Here is a 7,071-nt window from a genome sequence, read left to right as displayed (position 1 = left end):
CATGCCTATACTCATTGAGCTCTAATTAGAAAAGGATACTGAATTTTATTGAATGCTTTTTCTGAACCTATTGAGAGGATTGTATCATCTTCATTTTGCTTCTGCTGATATAATGAATTATGTTTATAGACTTGTGTATGTTAAACCAGCCTTGCACCCCTGGGTGAAATCTACTTCATCACGATGTATGATTTTTTAATGTGTAGCTATAATCTACTGGCTAGGATTTTATTAAGAATTTTTGCATCTATATTCATTAGTGAAATTGGTCTGAAGTTCTCCTTTTTAGTTGGGTATTTTCTTGGTTTTGGTATCAAGGTGATGTTTGCTTTGTAAAACGTGTTTGGGCAGATTACTTCCTTCTCCGTTTTTTGTAATAATTTTTGTGGTATGAGATAAGCTCTTCTTTGAAGATTTGGTAGAATTCTGGTGTGAAGCCATCTGGACAAAGGCATTTGTTGTTGTTGTTGTTGTTGTTATTGGGAGATTTTTGTATGTTTCTTTGATCTCAGTGCTTGAAATTGGTCTTTTCAAAAGATCTGTTTCTTTTTGATTAAGCCTATGGACAGGGTATGATTCCAGGTATTAATCCATTTCCTGTACATTGTCAAATTTCTGAGCATAGAGTTTCTTGTAGTATTCAGAGATTTTATCTTTGAATAAAAGTTATCTCTGTGGCATTGGTTGTTATTTTCCCTTTATCATTTCTGTTTGAGGTTATTAGAGATTTTACTTTTCTGTGTCTAGTTAACCTTTCAAAGGTTTATTGATTTTATTTATTTTTTTTAAAAAAAAACTTTTTGTTTTGTTAATTTTCTGCATGATTCTTGTGTTTTGAATTTCATTAATCTGATATAATTTTGGTTATTTCTTTTCTTCTGCTGGGTTTCAGATTAGATTGTTCTTCTTTTTCCTATTCCTTAAGATGGTTCATAAGTTTGTTGGTGCACTCTCTTTCTGTTTCATGAATGTAGGCATCTAATGAGATAAATTTTCCTTTTAAGACCACTTTTGCTATATCCCTTATATAACTTGTGTGTTCATTATTGTTATATTTGAGGAATTTAATAATTTTCTCTTTTATATCTTCCTGAACCCAACTATTGTTCAGCATAAAGATGTTTAATTTTCATGCCTTTGTGTGGAGATGAATGTTTTGTTGAGTTCCACCATTTTTACCTTGTGGTCTGAGGAAATACAAGGTATAATTTATATTATTTTAATTTTGCTGAGATTTGTTTTGATCCTAGGATATGATCTATTTTGGAATATGTTACATGGGGTGATGAGAAAAATGTATATTTTTTAACTTCAAGATTGTGTGTTCTGTATGTGTCTATTAATCCATTTGTTCTAGGGTCACATATAAGTCCTTTGTATCTTTATTTAGTTTCTGTTTAGAGGATCTGTCTAGTTCTGCTGGAGGGGTGTTAAAGTCCCCAGCTATTATGGTGTTATGGGAGGTCATCTTTCTTTCAGTCAAATCAAGTTCTGTTTCATAAATTTGGGAGAATTTAACTTGGGTGCATAAATATTTAAAATTGATATGTCTTCTTGTTGTATTATTCCCTTAACCAGTATAAAGTGTCTATCTTTGTCTTTCTTAATGTTAGTTGTTTTAAATCCACTTGTATCTGAGAATAGGATTGTAACCCCTACTTTCTTCTTATTTCCATTTGTTTAAAATACTGTTTTCTATTCCTTAACCCTGAGTTTTGATTTGTCCTTCGAAGGCTAGGTGAGTTTCCTGGAGACAGTATATGAATGGCTTGTGCTTTTTATCCAACCAGCTGTGCCTCTTCAGTGGGGAATTCAATCCACTGACATATTTTGAGAGAATTGATAAATGTGGTGGAATTCTATTCATCTTATTTTGTGAAAGTTTGTTGTGTAGTTTTATCCCGTCAATGCAGTTTTAAAAATTAATTTGAAGCAAACAATTTAAAGTAGAGATGTGAACTAATAGAAACATTATGTTTTGTGAATGGTGTAAAACTTATAAAATTTTATACATAAGATATACATTGTCATTTTCTCCTCAGGTTACCTTATGTTAAGCAGGAAGAAAGATCTTTAAATGATTTTTGGACTGAAGGTAGTTGGGTCATTAATGCAGTAGTCAATAAAGAAGGTTGATATAGTGAATAAATCTTAATGTAAGGCAGGTTTTAAATAGACTTGCTAAAGGAAGAAGTTTTTTTCTTTTAAATTCCTTCTCCTCCTTCCTTCCATCTTCCTACTTGAATAAGCAGGCATTTAGTGAATAAACAGTAATTCCCTCAAACAAGACTTCATTGAGGTTTTTATTTTTAAAAAAATGGTAATAAAGGTTCCTATCAAAACTAGGGAAGAAAAAAGATGATAAAGGTTCATAACTGGATGCATACTGTAACTAAGAAAAATTGTACCTTCTATTAATAATTATATAAAATATTTGTTTATTTTAAATACAAGAATTTATAACACAATTATATCTGCTTCTTTTTATTTCATTCTAGATGGATATTTCAACAACTGAAAAGGCCCATCAAGCCAGAAATGTAAGCTTTATCTTTTATTTCTCTCTGTCTTTTAACCTATTACTCTATCTATCACAAAACATATCTATCTCTTTGGTTCTATCTCTTTAATACTCTAAAATTTATCCTTTTTTATTATTCTTCATCTTCACTACTTTAGCTAAGGTTTTCATGATTTCCCAATGAGATTACTGCTAATCTTAAACCTATTTTTTCTTGCTTTCCTTCAGTCTTTTTTCCTACACTCCTTCCAAAACACAGCTGGCAGTGGTCTTTCTTCATCATAAATGTAATTACTATACTTTGGTACTTAGAAACATTGAATGGCATTCCCTTTTATTACATGGTAAAATTTTAAAAGGCATAGATCCATTTCCCCTACCCATCCTCCCATGCTTTTTACTTCAGAACCTAAAATACTCAAATGATGGTCATACTAAAATATTTATAACTCTTTGAGTGTGTCCATGCCGATATGCTTTTACACAGAATGTTCCCTGATATGCTTTTTCTTCTTTCGAACTTCTCACTAATTCCATGCTGTTATCCATTTGTTTCTTTTAAATGAAGTTAAGATTTACTTGTCTTTTAAAATACAACTCTTAAATGACTGCCTCTGAGAAAATTTCTGTGTAATCTAATACGAAATACAAACTCCCAGTAGTTCTACATGAAAACTGTATCACACCCAGATTATTGCACATACAGTTGTGTTTTGGTAATTTCTTCTATTTAGAGCTTTTAACAGATAGGAATATTTTTTAAAATCTTTACATTTCTTGAATCTGACATAGCAACAATGGTAAGTAAATCTTTGTTGAATGTAAAATTAGGAGATAGCATATTTTATCCATTTAAATCTATCAAAACTCATTAAAAGGCTACTTTCAGTCCATCAGGAGAATACTAGTCATTTACATTATTTTTATTTCAAAACACTGAGGGGCTACAAACATTTTTGGTTATATGGATCACTTTTGTAATGCTTAACTCATGGCTGTAAGTGCAACTGCCACCCAACTAGTGTACATTGTACTTATTGGGTAGATTTTGCTTATGCCATTCTTCCCTCTTGATCTCCATTGAGTTGTAAATCTGTCTGTGAACATGTGTGCTCATCAGTTAGTTCCAGTTTAGGAGTGAGTATATGCAATGTTTGTTTTTCCATTCTTTAAATACTTCACATTGGATAATGGTCTTCAGTTCCATTCAAACTGTTGTGAAATGCAATAATTCATCCCTTCTTATGGCTGGGTAGTACTCCATGGTGTACACACACAACATAATTGTCATATACAAATTGATCGGCCCTTGGGTTGACTGACTCTGCACCTTTCCTATTAGAAATTATACTACAATACACATTCAAGTATGGAATTGCTTTTGATGAAATAACTTCTTTTCCTTTGGGTAGACCCCTAGTAGTGGAATTGCTGGATCAAATGGTAGGTCTACTTTTAATTCTTAGAGAAATCTCCACACTATTTACAGAGAGGTTGTACTAATTTGTAGTCCCATCAATGGTGTAAAGTGTTCCTTTCTCTCTGCATCCACACTAGCTTCTACTTTTTTTGGACTTTTTAATAAAAGCCATTTTAACAGGGGTAAGGTGGTATCTCATTGCCTTTAATTTGTATTTCCTGATAATTTGTGACATTGAGCATTTGTTCATATGTTTACTGGCCATTTATCTATCTTCTTTTGAAAAAACTTCTGATAATATCTTTTGCCAGCTTTTAAATGGGATTGCTGTTTTGAGGTTTTTGTAGATTCTAGATATTAATATTTTATTGGGTTACAGTTTGCAAATATTTTCTCCCATTCTGTAGGTTGTCTGTTTACTCTGTTGATTATTTCCTTAGCTATACAAAAGGATTTTTAATTTAATCGAGTTCTATTTATTTATTTTTGTTGTTGTCATTGCCATTGGGGTCTTATACATAAATTCTTTAAAGTATGAAACCATAAGAATTGTAGGAAAAAAAAATGTAGGAAATACTCTTTTTCTTGGCTTCATTTTTATAGAAATTTATAGTGTACTTTATGTTGTGTGTGTAATAAAATGTATTATTATTTTTCTAAGATCAAACTCTAACAACTAGTTTACCGATGAAGTTTGATAATAAGTGTTTATTTCCCTAAATAAAGAAAGGAAAAGACTATAAAAAGCAAATAAATTTTGCTTAGACACAGTGTTAGTTAAAATGGAAAAGAATAAAATTTATCATAATAAAACTGCTTATCATGATGACCAGCTTGCTTTAATCGGGTTCTTATTATACAATTCATACTGTTTAATAAAATGGAACTATTTATGATTATCAGAGCTTTTATGCCAGCAAGACTATTGCAATATAGGAAAGAGGGTGGAGTGAGATTTGACATGGGCCTTGATGAGAAATAGAATTTTTTCCCAAATCATAGAATTTTTATTGTTTTGAAATAATATACAAAAAAAAAAAAAGACAGTATGTGTATCTTGATTAACAGATCCAGAAGACGTCCAAACTAAACACTTTTTCCTGTTTCAAGTTAGAGCTGCTATAATGAAAATTACTCAGTTCTCTTTTCCATCAAATCACCTTGGCCTTATAAGCATAGGAATTATTGTTTTATTTCTCACAAACTCCATAAGTCAAAGATACTCCTTTTGGTAAGATGGAGATGTATCTTCAGGGATATTTTCTTCTGCTATACTTCTTGAGTCCTTAAATATCTGACATTTCATAAGTATCTGAGATTTCACTCTCTTGTTTTCATATCATGTCCAACACAGTAACCAGGACATTTTTGTGATATGTCCATTAATTACTTACTGTGTTTCAAATTGGTTAAATATCTGTGAATTTATAATATTGAATCTACCAGAAAGACCATTTTGAATAATATTTCTAAATCCATGTCTATTTTTCTAAACTCATCTTCACTCTTTGCACTTTACAATAGATTACATTTTTTTAAGATTAAGTGTATATATCTGGAAAAGTGATTCTCCAATTACTTCTTTCACATCCATCCCCAATACATACCTATACATACTCACCCCATTTGGGCAGTACATAAATCCCCCATCCAGACAGCAAAGAGATTTGAGTAAAATCAAATGCCACCTTACCCATCTGCCTTGTTGAAAAGGTAGTAATAGGGCAAGATACCCAGAAACAATGTAATGATGTTGGGATAAAAAAAAAATTAAAGACTAAATGGTAGAAAAAATTATTTAACAATTATGTTGCATCACCACAATATTTCTATAGAAAGGTAAATTCCTGAAGAGCCACTCCACCAAGATAATGCCTCAACAACCTTTGCCTTAAATCCTCTAAAGAAAATGATTTAGAATATCTTTTTTCTCCACAGTAACCAGCAGCAGACTTGGTTTCCCCTGCTTTGACTTTAAGTTTTCAACCTTTTCTTCAAATGATCTGAAGGTTGGGGAGTTTTTTACATCTTCCAGCTTTGTGATGATGACGGATCCAACAGATGAAAAAGCAGCTGACACCTGACCAGCCTGAGACAATGTTTTAGATGTCTTCTTGTATGCAAATGTTGCTGCCACATCTTGCCATCCTTTGGCAATATTCTGTTTAGTTCTTGTCGTGAACTGATTCCAAGTTTCACTTGATCTCTGCTGGGTGCTTCTCTTCTGCTCCTAAGGCTTGAGACAGAGTCTAAATTTCTTCTTCAACCTTTGCAAGTTATCGTCTCAGCTCTTCTCACTCCTCTTCTGCTGGGGTGTCTGTGGTACTGATCGTGGCAGCAACATCTTCTCCTTTCTCAGAGGCTGGGACTGTTCTTAGCAGACCAAATTTCTAAAGAGTAGAGGTGGAGATCCGGGTGGGGATGAATGTCCACTAGGAGACAAGTAGAGATAGCGTTTGTTCACTCCTGTATAAAAGTCAAACAGGGACAGGTAGTCCTCATGTAAGTCCATCTCTACAGTCCACTCCAGGCAAAGGCGGAACACATGGCTTTACAACCTCAGGACCTGATTCCTCAGATAAGTACAGCTTTGGCTATATTGAGAAACGGAATTTGAGCAGAGAGATAGAAGGGGCAGTAATTGTTTCAGTAAAGGCAAGAAGGCTTCAAAGTGAAATAGGAAATAAATCTAGGTTTGAATAGGGATTTGGAGTAAAGGAAAGTGGATTTAACTCTGGAAAGGTGTGGCTAGTTATATTGTAGCCCTCTATGTTCCAACTTAAGGAGCTTGGACTTTGTCCTAAAGGCAAGTGAGTAAAATGCCTTGTTCTTGAGTCTATAAACATTTTTGAAACAATGTTTCAGGAAGATTGCTCTGGGTAGGGATTCTAAGCTGCATTGAAAGGAGAAAAAACCAGGCTGAGCCTGGTGGCTCATGCCTATAATCCCAGTACTCTGGGAGGCCCAGGCAGGTGGATCACCTGAGCTCGGGAGTTCAGAGACCAAGTTGAGCAAAGTGAGACCCCCAACTCTACTTAAAACAGAAAAACCTAGCTGGGTGTTGTGGCAGGTGCCTGTAATTCCAGCTCCTCCAGAGGCCAAGAATTTGAGGTTGCTATGAGCTATAATG

At 33.4% G+C, this 7,071-nt stretch overlaps 1 pseudogene; it reads right to left on the bottom strand.

The window, feature by feature from the left end:
* Nucleotides 1-5,841: 5,841 nt before the first annotated feature.
* LOC100944997 lies at nucleotides 5,842-6,453 on the bottom strand (annotated as a pseudogene).
* Between the last annotated feature and the right edge of the window lie 618 nt (nucleotides 6,454-7,071).

This window comes from Otolemur garnettii, unplaced genomic scaffold (genome assembly GCF_000181295.1).
Source record: "Otolemur garnettii isolate 467f Iridium unplaced genomic scaffold, OtoGar3 scaffold00007, whole genome shotgun sequence".
Lineage (NCBI taxonomy): Eukaryota > Metazoa > Chordata > Mammalia > Primates > Galagidae > Otolemur > Otolemur garnettii.
Note: the sequence above shows the minus strand (reverse complement) of the source record. Positions and strands in the feature narration are given on the sequence as shown.